Source organism: Anomalospiza imberbis, chromosome 2 (assembly GCF_031753505.1).
Source record: "Anomalospiza imberbis isolate Cuckoo-Finch-1a 21T00152 chromosome 2, ASM3175350v1, whole genome shotgun sequence".
Lineage (NCBI taxonomy): Eukaryota > Metazoa > Chordata > Aves > Passeriformes > Viduidae > Anomalospiza > Anomalospiza imberbis.
Window position 1 is genome coordinate 64860562 of NC_089682.1, and position 17049 is coordinate 64877610.

Consider the following 17049-nt stretch of genomic DNA (forward strand, 5'->3'; position numbering starts at 1 on the left):
CTCATCCTCCCCTCAATGACATTTGACTCCAGGTTTTCCACAATTACTTTGGCTATATTACATTTTGGCTGTACTGTGGATGAAGAGGACAGTCAGCATTAATCTTTGCAGGTTTGATCCTCATAATAATGATCAGGCATGCCTATTTCCAAAGCCAATCTAATATAGAGAGCATGGGTTTGCATGGATCCAGTTTGAGTTTTTGTTTTACTGTTGCTTGATAACACTGATATACTCACATGATCGAATATATTCCTATACCCCATTATAAACTTTTTTCCATTTATAAAACTATTTGTAGCAAGATGCTCTGCCTAAGTGAGGGTAAAACATCTCAAATTTGACACTACTTGCAAAAGTTAGCAGTGATGGTTGGAGAAGATGGGGCATGCTGCTATTGGTGTTGAAGACTGCTGAGATCAGGATGACTTATTAATCCTGAAGTTAAACATTCTGAGCACGTGAAGAACAATATTTCCTGAAAGAATCTGGCACTGGGGAGTATGAAGCAGACAAAGTTTCTCATAAAGGAACTAAGAAGCAATAATAGTGCTAAATGATCTAAAGGCTGCTGAGCTGACAGAGCTTGCAGTCAATCACTTTGTACTATAAAAACCAAGTCCTACTTTTTAATGCTGGGAACTTCTAACACAATCCTTCCAGGAGTGTGTGGGGGTAGTCCTTCCATGAATGGGAGACACTACTCAAGTGAGGTTAATCCTCAAGGCTTAGAGAAAGAACTTACCCACAGTTGTTGCTACGGGTGAGTAACATCAATCTCTACTTAATAATTACTAAGCTAGATTTGAAATTATTGATTTAATAAATGGTACACTGTATCAGTAGTAAGTAATTCCAATTAAAGTATTTTGGTCTATTGTCGTTGCCATCATCAATTTAAAGAAACACTCTGTTTGATTCATATGAATATGTTTGGTTTCCCCTCCCTAATCTTGCAGGACAAAATCATATAGTGGCTCATCTACACCTATATACTCCTCTAGACATAGACTGCTGACCAAGCCTGGTACTAGGATTGGATGCAGCTGTTCCTAGACTCCTCTTTGAGAAGCACATTAGAAAACAAGGGTGTCCTTTCTGAACCTTGTGACTCAACAGATATTGATTAACCTGATTAACCGTGATTGTCTGAAGCTTACATTTTGCCAGTGACACTATCTCAGACTTCCTTTGCCAGTATAATTCAGAACATACCTATTATACCACAGGCTATTTTTCTTACTTCTAAGTATCCACCATGGAGAAAAACATCTATCAATAATTCTAAAATCCTAAATGCCACAACTTACATGACTTGTAAACAGGGTTTCTCCAAACTGAAGAAATGAGTATTAAAACTAAACATTTTGTCAATTCATGCAGGTTCCCTGTCAAGACCCCACCAATAAACATCTTCCTGTGTTGCTTTCATACAGTTAACATGGCTACAATACAAAGGCCAAAATTCTCTTGCCTTACTCTTGACAGTAATCCTTTTTAAACCGATATGGTTGAGCCTTGACCTTAGGCTTCAGTCATATGAGTCTTATCTCTAAGCAGGACATATCAACTACCTTAGCAGTAAGCATGAATAAGCAGAAAACCCAAGCTTTGTAATTGTCCAAATCAAATGATTAGTTCCACATTTCCTGTGAAATTTTGGTAAAGATAGTGAGAACTGACACAGATAAGTATCATACAATGATGCTACTTTGCATTCAGTGAACTTCATGGAACACTCTCAGTTTAGAATTGTCTCTTCTCTGTGATTTTTAAGTCTTCTATTGATGCATGCAGCTTTTTATTTGACCAGTGCTGTACAAGATTGGAAAGGAGAAAATTCACTATTCAGTTTTGCTGCAGACTGTAGAAACTCATGTTAGTATGCAGTTTTTGTCTGTGTTATCTTCTGACTGTGGTTTTCTCTACTTGCGTGTCTCTTAAAACAGACAAAGCACATGAAAATGAAACATCAAAACTTATATGAGCTGTCTGTCTGCTTATAGTTCCTGACTCTATTAAATAGAGTTTGCATCTGATAGAAGTCAACCTGAGGTCTGGCATCACTTCCCTGGACTCCTTTTATATTAGATTACAGGGTAAAAAAAAAAAAAAAGCTGTTGTGACCAATGTTTTGGTCTGCTGTCTGCTAGCTGGCTCTCTTAGCCACTTAGCTAGCGAGTCAAGTTTCCACCTGTTTGTCCTACTTTTATCCTCCAGGCTCTTCTGTTGCCTCTCATACAGAGGTTCAGACTGAAGAAAAGATGAAGGAGATGTTTAATCCTAGGAGTAGTAAACTTCCAGAAGTTATTTTACCTTTCAGGCTAAAACAACTCTGAAGTCTCAAAGTCTTACTAAAGTAAGAGACTTAGTTTAAAGATTTTGTCTTTGGATTTTAAGTGAAAAGTCCATGCCTCCTCCTTTTCTGTTATTTTTAAATAAAAATTATGGTGATACTATATCAGATAGTGAACTTAATTAATCCAGTAGAAGATAAGCTTATAAAAATTATCAAACAGCAGAACAGCAGCAGAACTTTAAATAAGCAAGCGAATGTTATAGCAGAAGTAGATGAGCTGTAGCATCTCAGATAGTTACACAAACCTTCTGTGTATTTCATATCTTCAACTACATCGGAAAAAATCTTAAAAAATAAATATCACATTTTACTTCCAATATTTTCGTGTAACTCTCAGGCTTAATCTATATCTCTGTATGAAAAACTTAGTCCTTGTGAAATCTGATTAGCTTTGGTTAAGAAAGTATATTCCTGGAATAAATTTATAGCTACATGACAGTCTTTGGGCTACTTTCACCACCACTGGGGTTTTCAGGCATTAAAGGGAAATGAATATCTGTGTCATAGATGTCACAGGCCATCTAAGCTGACATTGGTCGTCAAGGTTTTATAAATCATTTTGGACTAAGGTACACCTAATTTCATTATCTAGGACTTAATAGATAACAACTTGGTGCAATTTTTCCAAATGGATAAGAGGGAAGAATGAATAAGATCATTCTGTAGGGAAAAAAAAAAAAAAAAATCCTTTATCATGATGGTCCTGCATGCTTCTCAGAGGACTAATGATTAATGCAGAGGTATGAATCCAGCCTATTTTTAAGGTCAAAAATCAGAAAATAGTATTGGTCAACTTTTGGGTAGTCTATTGCATCTGGGAGTTCATTTTCAGCAAATAATACAAAATAATACAATCTGCCGTGGTCAGCTAGAGCAGAGTTTTGGAACATGAACAACAATTTTATGTTGCCTTTATGGAATCAGGAATTACAGGCAGACAAAGAAGCGACTTTCAGCTTCTGATTGACTCTTGACTCGTGGCCAGGTTCTCTCCATAGATTTTTGTTTCATATATTTTAGACAAATAATATTTTGGAGCTTTCGAATGTGTGGCTGCAAGTAAAATCCTGAGCAAGTAGCTCAGTTCATATGCCATACTCTTTAGACTCTCATTGTAAAATGCCATGAGTAACTCTACGACAGAAATTTCAGTTGAAAAAATATTGAGGCTTGCCTGCACATTACCATTGAGTAATGGTGACACAAGTGGAGTGCAAAGTTCCTGAATAGAAAAAATTAGATCAACAGAGTGACACGATAATAAAAAAGGTGGATAAACAAACATCCCCACTGGATTCATCTAGATTCCTAGAATTCCTTCTTATTTCTTCCTCACTAAGACCTGAGTATGCATCTGCCCTCTGGTCTTCTCTAGGGTTACCTGTGACTGCCTAGGCCATCGCTCTGCTCACTCTGAATTTTCACTGTACTCTTTCCTTCTTCCTGCACAAATCACCTTCCACTCAAGAAGTCCCTCAAGCAACCTATGAATTTCCAAATGTTTTCAGGAAGGAGTTGGGTTTCATTTGATTCTGGTAGCAGGCTGCCTTCCTCTCCACAGACACCTCTTTCTTAATAGAACAAAATAAAGCACACTAACACTTACAAGACAGTGAATAAACAAATCTCTCAATGTAAATTACTACAGTGATTGTCTTTCCCTGGTCATTCTTAATTCCCCCACGCAAAGGGCAAATAAGTTGCTGGCAGTAAGGGAACTCTCCTTTTTGTTACCTTAGGAAGACAGTGACAAACTTGGAGACTTGCCAAAGTTGAGCTGTTAATCTCAAAAAGGAGATCTTTGTCCCTACAAATTCATAACTTCCCAAGCACACTAGAGGATCTGGGCTTTTAAGAAAGTTTTCTACTCTGCAAACATTTTTATAAAAAGGCATTTTGGGATAAGTATCACTAATGTTCCTCCCTCCTTCCCCTTTGTCTCCAGTGTCTCTCTACCAACACTTGATATTTACTCATACAAGTAATGAATTTTTGCCATTTTTTGCTAAAACTGTGATGATTTTTTTTTTACCTTTCAAGTTACAAAATTTAGGAATAAATATTCTTCTCTTCAGACTTGTGTGCCTTTATCCATTTGCAGTACAAGCTTACTCAACTGTATGTCTTTGACAGAATTACTTAATGCCAGAGCCATTATTATTTCCTTCCCTTTAAGCTGATGCAGATATTCAGTTAAAAATCAATTGTGTGCCACATCCACAAACATACCCTCAATCTTATTTCCTCTCATTTTTATTTTCCACTCTTTGCTTGGATAGTTAAACTTCCATTAATACCACTCAGGACACTTCAATGATTTTTTTTTCAAATATTCCATCATTTCACAGTTCAATTGCCATCTGTGGCAAGATGACCTCCTACATAACATTCATAGAGCTATTTAACCTACAAAGCTATAACCTCAGTCTATAATGGCCCTTCACTCTTAATTTCATAAATAAATTTTGATAGCTGTCTCAAGTGCATCTCCAAATGCTTTTCTTGGATCACTTTAAGAAAGCTAAAGCCCTGATAGAATTACATCTGTTCAGACACGTCAAGGGCAACAAGAAAAGCTTCTGTAGGTATATCAGTGATAAAAGGAAGGTTAGGGAAAAGTCTTTAAGGCCAGGTTGGGTGAGGCTTTGAGCAAACTGTCTAGTGGAAGGTATCCCTGCCCATGGCAGGGGGTTGGAACTAGGTGATCTTCAAGGTATTTTCCAAATCAAGCCATTCTATGATTCTATAATTCTGTGTAGTAAAAATATTACTTCATTCTACAAATATTTATCTAGGTATCTGCTAAAACCAGCATGGTTACAACAAATAATTGCTCAAGTGTGTTTTGTGCTTGCATGGCAGGGTTAAGTTAGTGGCAGGGCTACAAGGGTGACTTCTGTGTGAAACTGCCAGAAGCTTCCTCCATGCCCAGTAGAGCCAATGCCAGCTGACTCCACTGCTGGACAAGATCAAACCCATCAGGGACAGTGTTGGCACGTCTAGGATAAAAGATTTAAGGAGAGGGGAAAATTCTTCAGAACAAAAGCTGCCAGAGAGAGAAGTGGGAATATTTGAGAGGATCAACTCTGAAGACAACAACATTAGTGAAGAAGAAGGGAGAAGAGGCGCTCCAGGCACTGGAGCTGAGATTCCCCTGCAGCCCATTGTGCAGACCATGGTGAGGCAGCTGTGCCCCTGTAGCCCATGGAGATCTATGGTGGAGCAGAGATCCACCTGCAGCTTGTGGAAGCCCCCACACCAGAACAGGTGCATGGATGAATGAGGCTGTGACCCCATAGGAAATCTGCACTACAACAGGCTCCTGACAGGATCTGAGGCCCCGTGGAGAGAGGAGTCCATACTGGAGAAGGTTTGCTAGTAGGATCCCACAGAGGACCCACACTGGGGCAGCCTATTCCTGAAGGACTGTGCCCTATGGAAGGGACCCACACTGGAGCAGTTTGTGAAAAACAGCAGCCCCTTGAAAGGATTCATGATAGAAAAATTCAGAGGTCTGTCTCCCATGGGAGGGACCCACTAGAACAGGAGAAGGACCTGAGGAGTCCTGTCTGTGAGGAAGAAGGAACAGCAGAGACAGCATGTGATGAACTGACTGCAGCCTCCATTTCCTATTTCCTGTGCCACTGTGGGGGAGGATGTAGAGAAATTGGAAGTGTGGTTGAGCCTGGGAAGAAGAAAGGGGTGAGGGAAAGTGTTTTTAAGATTTGTTTTTATTTCTCATTCCTCTCCTTTGATTTCATTTGTAATAAATTAATCTAATTTCCCCAAGGTGAGTCTGATTTGCCAATGAAGTTAATTGGTGAGTGATTTCTCCCTCTCCTAATCTCAACTCATGAGCTTTCCACTACACATTGTCTCTGCTGAGCTGAGGGGATAGAGCAGCTTTGGTGGGCATCTGGCACCCAACTAGGGACAGCCCAACACAAAGTACTGCATCAGCTTTAGTTTGGTTTCCTTGCTGTTTCAGCTTCAACATGTACAAAATAAGAAGGTAATAAAAATGAAGAATTTCATGTTTGGTATGCCTTTTGACTTTCCTTCTGATCATCTAATTTTATTTTGAGAAGAAAGAAACAACCATTACATTAGAACTCTCTTAGGTAAAGTGACCACTGGCTAATTTATGAGCAAGTATTTATGCCAATATTTCCAGTTAACACTGCTTTCCCCAGTTTTACAGTATCACTAATTTTTTATATAAAGGAAAATATTTTTGACTCTATTAGCCAAATAATTCAATATAAAACCTAATGTAATAAATTCTGCACAGTGGTCTACCTATCTTCCTTTGAATGTATCAGGAATACACCAGTTTGTACAAAAGTCTTTGATCAATATGCTATATTATTTAAATTAAAAGAGACTTTTTCCCTGAAATTACATTCTTTCTAATTTTTATCACCACAGATATTATTTGAAGTTTCTTTTCTGAAATTTTAAAATAAATCAGTAAGCAAGGAGTCACTGTGATTTTGCTTAGTGTTACATATGTTCAGTTTTCACTTGGCACATATAGATATCTTCCAAATATATCTATAGGATATATATAGGAAAGATAGGATATATATAGGAAAGAAACAGTTTAGCAGCACACAAAACAAACTTCAGCTGCAATAATTTCTGTGAATCACCAAACAAGCATATGAAAACATTTATTAATTCTACGTGCAACAGAGTTCTTTGCCTAGGTATGGCTGGCTTCTCTCTGCCTCCTTCACATTCTTAACTTTATGAAACTCTGTCAGTTCCAGGGCAGTTATTCCTCAGTTATGGTTATCTGAGTAAGAGGAATCCTGTCTAACCTCTGCAAATAGTGTCTGTCACCACTTATATTTTTGGAAATAACCAAATTTTCCTTGATATTATGTAAAGCAAATATTCCTTTAAAAGTGACAGAATTCTAGGTACAGTCAACAGTGGCAATTGGGAAACCATGTGTATTTGGGAAATAAAACTGCAAAAAGCCACACAAGCTGTACTATTGAAAAAAATTATTATTTTTCTTAGTTCTCTATCCACAAAGATTTTCATTCTTCTCTTCTGAGGTCCAGAATAACCAAGATACAAGATAATAAAATTTTGTGCAGAAAGGATTTCTGTTGAATGCATCTTTAACAAATTCCCTTAATTTCAATAACTTTGCCACACTGGTGTTTGTTGTGTAGTAAAATTTTGAGTCTGGAAAAAATTACAAGCAAAGTTTCTGGGTTTTTTTTGTTTGTAATAGCTTTATAATCATTATAGACTGTGAGTTTTCCTAGTAGTCCAGAAAAAAATCAATTAACATCTATTGCCTATTAGAGGCAATAATAAAATTTTAAAGAAAGTCCTGGCTTTATTTCTTCATTTTTGCATGACTCGGTGACTGATAGGAAAAACCACAGGTCTGACTGTGTCTACTAGACAAAGTGCCAACTTCTTTAAATTAAAGGAGAACCTTACAATTACCTGGAATTTCTGATAGAGATTTTCTCAATGGCACTGAAATACATAGTTTAGGAAAGAGAAAGTGACCTTCTGATGTAATTAATTGCAAAACAGACACTCCAGTGCTTTACACAAACCAGTTATTTTGCCATACCTTACAAGTGTACAGTGCCTGTATGAAATACAAGTAACATAATTTCTGTGTCACTGTTTGATGTCATAGATCACGCCATAAGCTTCATGACATCACACAAACTTCTTGCTGCTAATGGTGGTGGCACTTCTGAAGTAAACTGGGTGGATAATGTCATGGGGATTTCTTTACTAAAGCTTGAGTCCTTGCCAGCCTTTGCAGTAGCCTGAGGACACCAGTGATGGATGCAGTTTAGAACAGGTCTCTGTTTGCTTTCATACTAAATATGAAAATAGTATTCTACAAGACTGTCTTGGGTGAGTTCAAAGATAATTTTACTCACGGAATACTCAGCACTGCATTAAAGTCACAAACTGGACTTTGACACATATTATGTACCACCAAATGTGGCAGTTATACAATTAGGATTTGCACAGGCCCCTCCCATCCAACTTTTGGAATGTCTAAAATAAGCACTGGAAAAGACACTGGCTTAAAAATTTATATAATAATTTTAGAAAAACTATAGTTACCAAAATGAGATTTATTGCCTACATAACAAACATATATGTTGCATTTTTGAGAATAGGCAAGATCATTATACACTGGTTTATCAGCTAAGTCACCAATTATCTAACCTTCTCTAGTATTTAGAAATTTCTTGTTCTTTCTTTGCTAATATTTGAACAGAAACAGCTGAACCTGGCAATGCCAAATCTGAGTGCTTTTCACAGTGTACACCTAGGTGGAAAGAACACAATGTCTGAGTACAGGAAATTCCCTTCTTTTCTCATACTCTATCACATATTGCAGTATATTTATGTTTTGTTTGCACCTATCAACTTACTGCTGCTACCTCTGAAAAAAAACCCCATGTCATTAAATTAAAACAGGGATCTGATTTGGAATCAGAGATTTTTTTAATACAGTTCAATGAATTTCATTACTTCAAAAGACTGCTACTAACAGCTTAGATCAGTGTTGCTTCATTCTGGTTAAAACAGGGTTCATACTCTAACTATAGCTATGAAAACAAAAGCAACAGTTGTTCTGTGTGATTCCACTAAGGAACAATTCCCAGACCTGAGTGGCATGGATTAAAACAACAAATAGCCATCCTGCATCAGAGGCATTTACATACCACCTTTTTGTCACAAGTAATCAACTTTCTGAAGTAAGCTTTAAGTGTAGACCTGTTATCTCGACTGCAACATATCTTTTATACTTAACTTCGATCATTAAAGGTGGCAGATTTCACTGCAGGGAGCCATGGGATGGCTTTTTTCCAGTATAAATTGGGCAGATGGTATTAAACCATATCAAGTCAACCTCTGAGATTAACTCAGATATTTTACTTCATGGAGTCAGATTTAAAATTTAAAGGTTTACTTTTTTAAAGACTTTACAGCAAAAAACAGACTAAAAGGCAAAAAGAAGGTATTTTTCATACGGCGTTGTTTCTTTTCTGTAATACTGTGAAATAAGTAGATTTTACTTTTATAAGAAAAAAATATAGGGCCATGACACTAGTTCCTTCTATGTAGCTACTAAGCAGATGAAAAGTGCTTTAAAAGTATATGCATTTGTTTTAATGCTTTTGTGTTGGCAAAAACTTTCTAAAGTCTTAAAAAAATACTGCTAAATTAGTCCTGTGTTTTGATTAACTCTGTCTGAAGTATGAGTTGCTCTTACAATTGGGCACTGCCTGTGCTGTTAGTCTATGAAATTGTTATTTTAATGTTTTAATGCATGATAAAATGATAAACAAAATTTCTTTTCCTGTAATATAAACTTTAAATAAATAGATAGCAGTAAGGAAAAACAAACAAACAAACAGACAAAAAAGCCACAAAATTGCCAACCGTGAAACCCAGAAGCTTTGCATTTGCAACTATTTTAATTTTCTCAGGTTTCCTGTCAGTAGTACATAATTAAGAATGATTTGTGGCTCTGGTGGTTAATAACACATAACAGATATTGCTCTCTCTTTCTTAAAATCAATGTTGAGTTTACATTGTAAGCAAAGTATTTTTTGGGCCCACACTGTAGACTGAATAATACCAGATAGATTAAAGTATTAGAACCCTATATATTTATTTTGAGTCACGGAATAGTTTTTTTAAGGAAGTTCTTTGCCTAAACACATTAATTCTTAAATTCTGTATGCTGCAAAATATTGTACCTCACAGCATTTTGGGAAAATCCAATGCAATGAATAAATTAAGATGTAAATTCCAGTGAAATTTTCATTTTGTATGTCCAGAAAAGCAAAATTCATATGTGTATTAGGCCAAAGTTACAAGATCATTAGTGTATTGTTGAGGGTTTTTGTTTTGTTTTTTTTTTTTCCCATGGCAACACTAGTGTTAATCATAGTTTCTGTTTATGATTTAGAAGAAACTGTTTAGAAATCAGAAGAATTCATAATTCACTGCAATTGAGGAACTTTTATCAACTGTTTAACTGCTTCATTACACTGTGTCAGACTGGGGTTTGGCTCATTCTTTTTCATATACAATCTATTTAATCAAGCTTCATCAAAAGCAAAACTTCAAATCCATAATATAACAGAGTATAACTACATGATTTAACTATACTCTTGGCCTTATTTTATGTCAAAGTAACCCAAGTGCAATATTGAATTTTTTTGATAGAAACGATAATGATTTTTGTTGTATCAAAATTCTAATGACACAAAGGAACGTTTGGAAAAATATAGAATTTTCTACCTTATGGAGATTTTCAGTGAAAATTGATTTCACAGTTATTATGGGTCAAGTCAGTCAAAACTGTTGACTGAATATAAAAGTAGTTCAATATTCAAAAAATAATTCAAAATCTCCTCCATAATTATGTCTATCCCTTCTCTTCCCTTCCATTCCCTTCCCTTCTCCTTCCTTTTGCTTTCTATCAGAGAAAAAATATTTATAATCAGCACAGAATAGGCAAAGTATAATGATCAATTAAGGTTCTTGAGGTCTTTACTGAGTTTGATATTTCCTTTGTTTTTATACCTGTAGTGAAGCATTTAAACATTATTTCAATCTCTAAAATAAACCAGGTAAGTTGCCTCCTGGAAGTGCTACTCTCAATCATTTTCTTCAACTGTCAAAAAAAAAAAAATCTACATGCATATTTCTATACTCTCAGTGTCTAAAATTAGGTGAGATAAATGATGCACTTTAAGCATTTGAGGAGATCTTGCCAGTTTAGAGATGTCTAGATGACAGAATATTATATGTTATGTAATCCTATTTAAAAATGTGTTCAAGTCTTCAAAATGCTAATATACTGACAGCATCATCACTTTCAAAATAAAGTTGGAAAACTCACTAATATATTTTTCACAGCTTCCTGGATGTGAGTCTGAGACATAGACAGTTCAGAAAGCCCATGTACCTTTAAGAAGCCTTTGAGAGCATGAATTTACTTTAGGACTAAGATCAGCAAAAATGCTGGAAAATATGTCATTTTACACATTCTGTGTAATTTTTTCTTGTTTACTCTACTTAGTTTTCCTGAGTAGTCTTTGAGATCTTTAGTCAAGCCCACAGTATCAAACTCAGTGAGCCAGAAGGGATGGATTCTCATGTCATAACCCTCACCCCTATCAAACACACTTTTACGGCTGATGACGTTGATTTATCAATTTTCTACACACAGGTTGAGTTTATAGACACATGGAAGATATTTGTGTACTACTGAAGCGTAAGTTTGGGGCTGCACACTTGCAGGTGCTGTTTCTGAGTATCTTCCTGAGACAACTTTGGTCTGTGACAATTAGTATTCTAGGCCATAAAACCCAGTTCCAAGGTCCAAGGCTAAACACTGTTGGGGAATGGAGATTTACATCACAGGTGTTAATGGCAGTGTGTCTTGCCCACTAGATTTATTAGTCTAGGAATAACCCAGAACTCTTTGGGAGTAGAAGAAAAATGTTAATTTTAAGTAGTGTGAAACCTGAAATTGTAAAATAAAGCTGAAATAACCAATTTGAGGTAGGAAAATACTCCAGTAGCTTTGACAATTTCTTGGAAAATATTAAAAAGGGAAAATACATCACTTGCACTTTTACATTTATACATTATTCTACAGTATACATTGAGCAGGAACATGCAACTATCCATATTTTCCAAACATATCCAGGATTTGCAAAGAACTACATGAGAAGAATATAAAATTATTCTAAAAATTTACAAAACCCCCATTAAAAATGATGTAACTTTTGTTTTTCATTGATGCTTGTTTATTTTTAATTTACTTGTATTTTTCTGATTCAAGAAGTTGGCATTTTGTTTATACACTAATTTTTTTTATACTTTATGAGAAATCAATTAAATTATGATTTAGACTTTGTGGGGAGTTAATGGATAGCAATTTAAAGAATTATTGCTGTGCTTCAAATATCAAGTATCTTATTCTGCTTGCATAATATCTGTATTCCTACCACTTAAGCAGCTATTAGGAAGTGCTTCTGACACTGTCTTATGTTGCGTATCTGCAGAATTACACCCTGTTGCTTCAAATCCAGATGTTTTTTTATTGGTTACCATAGAATTTAAGACGTGAGGGAAGGCCATTATATAAAAGTAGTGTAGTGTCATTTTTTTAGGGAAAAAAAATGAAACCTAAGACGTCAGATTTTAAATTAAAAAGGCAGAATTTTTTAAAAAATTAATTTGCTCAGGAAGCTTAGGAATAACATCATTCAGTCAAACTCAGACTGAAATAATTGTTTACTTGAAGATATTCTGTATGCTAAAAGCAACCTTTGTCCAAATGGATGCATGAACTTTGTGGGAAAAAATGCATCTGATTAGATGCAAGTAATAAAATAATGGAATAAGCAGCACTTCCCATGCATCAAGGAAGGGGTACTGAGGTGTTTTTATGGCTAAAGTGCTACTTAGGTGACTCAAAGCAGCCATACGCTTCACATATGGATCCCTTAACCTGAACATTCTAGGGAATCTGGCCTTTTTGAGTAAGAAGCTGCTGCCAGTTAGAGTCCCTTTGCTATTTAAACTTATTTGTAAAAAAAATTAAACACTTATTGGGATTTCATTTTTTGGCATAGATGATTTTTTCTTCCAATAAAGAATTTTTTTCCCCATTTCATGACTGAAGCACTCCAGAGAGACTATGAAGCAAGAGACCAGGACTAGATGCCTTTCTGGTATTTATTCCCCTTCTTCATGTTTGCCCTTGTTCACTTTGCAAGTCTATTATAATTACACCACATGTGGCCATTACTGCTTTCTAAAGGGATTGTAGTCAACTGCTTGCTTACTTTCATCGTTCACCTGCAAAAATCTAAATAATGATGTTTAGCTTGTCTCTCTATAACAAAAAGGTATACATTATATATGTGAATATTCTGGTTTATGATCCTTTCAAAACTAAATATGTTCTTTAAAACTGTATCTAGCATATGGGCATTAGAATTGACTTTGTTTTGTCATGCCTGGCCATGGATAAGTGGAAAGTATGAGATCATAACCAAGTCTGCTGAGTCCTAGTTAGTAATCCAAGTGGAAATGGAGAATCCATGGTCAGCAGCTCTCTTTGGTTTCCATATGGCAACACAAACAAGAGACATCATGATTCATATCTCACCCCCTCACTGTCTGGAGTAAAGATAGAGAGTTATTGCACTGCAAATATTAATTTATCTAAAATGTACCAAGAGAAAAGTCTTCAAGTATTCTTGACTGTCTCTAAATGTTTAGATTTGTATTCTGCTGTTCTGAGTAATAATTATTTAACCTCTCTGTGAAAAAGAGGACCTTTGACTAATAGGCTTCACACTGCATACTGACATTTCGGAAGGTTGCTATATTAGTTCTATCATTCAGAGCCATGAATTATTGAATCACCTACGTATCCCACTTCAAACTACTGAACTACCCATCATTGTACTGATGCAAATATCTAATAAATAAACAGAATGTAAAATATCTTTATTCAGCTTTAATGAAGGTTATAAAGTTTTAGTAGAGTCCCTATTATTACTAGTGCTAGGAAGTAAATTTTGTTTGCAGCTTTCAGGGTCTGCCATATCCAAATTAGTTTCAGCTTCATATTTCATGGAGATTATAATTCATCTGAGAGGTAAAAATGCTGCTGTCCTTCCAGTGGTTCTTTAACACTTTTTGTATTCTTAAACCTCAATGTGGTCTTCCAGGGAACAGAACTGTCCTTCACATTCCTTTTATTTCACAGATTCACAGAATATTCTAAGTTGGAAGGGACCCACAAGAATCATCAAGTCCAGCTCTTAAGTAAATGGCTTGTACAGGGATTGTATCCACAATCTTGGTGTTTTAGCACCATGCTCTGACCAACTGAGCTAATTTACTACAGGTTTTAATTATTTCCTAAGTTAATATTTGTGCAAATCAGAAAAAAATGTGGCAATAATTGCAGCTGCACCATGGAGAGAAAAATGAGGTATTGTTTATTTTCCAAAAAATATTTTTCATTGAGATTAATAGCGCTTAGTGACAAAAAAAAATGATAATGATGGACACTTTAAAACATACCCCCTGACATTAGCTTTTAAAGGCATGTGCAGTCTGCTGTAAAGGTTGGCAACATTACACAGGGTATATGAGATATTACAAATGAACTGTAGAGTATTCTGATAGAGTAGCTTCAAAATACAGATAGCCTGGAAAATTTTGATTGCAAAGCATTCTGCTGCAGTGGGGAATTTCTTTATCAAGAAAAATCAAAAGAAGTTTTGGTCAACTCATCCTGTTTGCTTTTGTTTACTGGGCACAGATATTTAAATTTTTTCTTTTTTTTTGTAGGAAATATAATAGATTTACTACACAGGTATTGATATAGTGTGTGCAACACAACGATATTCAGAAGAAGATAAGGAATTATTGGAATATTTCCCCATTCAAACTCACATAGAAAAATAGCAAAAGCAGTAATTACTTACACCTGGGCCATTTCCCTGAAGATAGTCACTATACTACTACACCATTTGAGGCTTATTTTGATGATAAACAGTGTTTTTCAGTCTCTTTAGATCATGCACATATATTTTTCATTTGAGAAGCTTTGAATTTTCTCTTAGACAAACTAGAAATTTACTGAGAATTAATAAAATCTTTTTTATTTCTCATGTAACATAAAAAAAAACCCACCCAGCACCACTGTGGTTTTATGGAAATGAAGTTTAATGGAAAACTTAGAAATCATAGAACATCACTTTCACATTCTAACACATGAAACCAAAATTAGAGATCCTGATCAGTTTGTTTGTTGCTTGGAAACATTAAGGATCTTTACCGGGCCTTTAGCTGAAATTTTGAAAACCAAATGAATACAGAAATACCTGCTTGATAATTTGGGAACACCTGTATGGAAGCACAATCTACAGGACATTAAAATTCCTTTGCTCTGGCTTTTGGGAAAGTGTGTGTGTGTCCTAAAGAATTGAGCTCAGTGACTCAGCACTGCATGGATGTCAGGTCCAAGAGAGGAATGAGCACCAAGAGCAGCACATTGATGCCTGTGACACTCCCAAGAGAATGCAGATTCAGCATCAGACTCTCCTTTTGCACTGCACTGGGGTAAGGAAGTCCTGAAGTGACTGAGCTGTTGGTGGGCAAATTTGCCTGTGGGTTTTAGAGCTTAAGCTGCAGTCCTGGCCTTGGGGGGTTGGCTGTAACACCTGAAATAGGTCACATCAAAGGAAGCTGGAGTGTATCTATAGTATACTGCAGCCATTTCTGTGACTGCAGTGCTGAAGCACTTTTATTTTTATCCATTGCACCAAATTTTTTTGCTTCACTCATAACTGGCAGGAAAAAAAAAACCCCATTATCTTATTTATAGTTGTTATGTGCCCTAATTACTTACTTCAAATGACACACCTCTTCCAGAAAACTTTTAGAATAGCTTTGAAAGCTCTCATCAGCTTACATCTGTAAGTGAAATGTACTCTTTGTAAAATTATGTAGGTCCTCTATAGGTCGCACAAATAATTTTGGTATGGTGTGGTTTCATTTAAATTTCATAAGCAATGTGATGTAAAATCTTTCAAGTAGGAAATTTTGGGATTTTTTTTTTTCATTGACAGTCCCAACCTGTGACTTCTGTTGTTCAAACCTTTATCAATATGCAGTTTCTTCACAAACCATTCCAAATACTCAGTTTATTTCATGTCTAAGGACCAAACCTAGCATAAATGTTTTAGCTGTCTCATTTTTAAGCTACAAAATCCTTTTTCATTTAAACTGTAAAATTCTGGGGATTTTGGGGTGCTCTGTAGCAGCCATCCAGCAGTAGGGCTGTGTACCTATAGAGAGATTTAGGGTGCGGATTACAGAGAAAAGAAACATATGAAGAATATTTCTTAAATGTTACTTTTATCAAAGAGATTTATAGGATCCCTTTCTGCTAAGCATTATGGTAGTAATTAATTATATGACAATTTTTTCCCTAGAAGACCTTTTGTGTTCAACTTCCTAATGCCTGAGCACTGCATTTTTCAACCTTCATATAATTTCAAGGTAATACACAGAAATAAGCTTGTATGATTCATTAGAATGATCTAATATCATGTGTAATTATCACCTAGTTCCTTTTGGAATATCATTGATTTTAAGTGATTTTGTGTGTCCAGTGAAACTATAAAGATTATAGAAGATAATCACCTTATTGGTTTGAACTCTATGCTATATTTTAATTTCTGTCTTTCTTTTTATCTTGTTTTAAAAGTGGCCACCCTCTCTGATAAAGTTTCTTAGCATTCTCAATTTGTTTTTAATGAAAGTTAGTATTTTTTTACAAAGTATTGATGCATGTCAGTTAATCAAAAATTAGTTAATGCAAATACTAGTTTGCATCAGGTAAGTTTGAAAAACAAGCAAAAAACCAAATTATACTCACAGAAGGGATGGCACATCAGTCCCCCATCTATCTCTCCATCATCACTCTGGCAAATCTGTGTTTGTGGGTTCTATTTTTCTGTGAGAAGCTCTACGTAGTCATAACAGTGATTAGCAAGAAATCTGGACTATTTTAGAGAAGCTCTATGTGAATGGGATGAAATGGACTAAGGTAAAGTCATTTCTGAAAGATTTCATGATTT

At 35.6% G+C, this 17049-nt stretch overlaps 1 protein-coding gene across 2 annotated transcripts in view; it reads right to left on the reverse strand.

Moving 5' to 3' along the window:
• CNTN5 (contactin 5) overlaps positions 1–17049 on the reverse strand; it is a 601944-nt gene that overhangs the window by 471615 nt on the left and 113280 nt on the right. The window lies entirely within an intron of this gene.